Here is a 222-nt window from a genome sequence, read left to right as displayed (position 1 = left end):
CTATGCCAATGCATGGATCACCAAGAACCATGATCAAAGTAAGAACCCGGATCCAAAGAACTATGTTACAATGGTTCGGGGGAAATACTTAGATTTTAGTCCGGAGAATGTGAGGTTGGCATTTAACTTGCCATACATGGAAGAGAACGCACGCCCCTACACAAGGAGAGTCAACTTTGATCAAAGGTTGGACCAAGTCCTTATGGACATATGTGTAGAAGG

This window comes from Arachis ipaensis, chromosome B06, assembly GCF_000816755.2.
Source record: "Arachis ipaensis cultivar K30076 chromosome B06, Araip1.1, whole genome shotgun sequence".
In the NCBI taxonomy this organism is placed as follows: domain Eukaryota; kingdom Viridiplantae; phylum Streptophyta; class Magnoliopsida; order Fabales; family Fabaceae; genus Arachis; species Arachis ipaensis.
The sequence above is the reverse complement of the archived record's forward strand: the minus strand, read 5'-3'. Positions refer to the sequence as shown.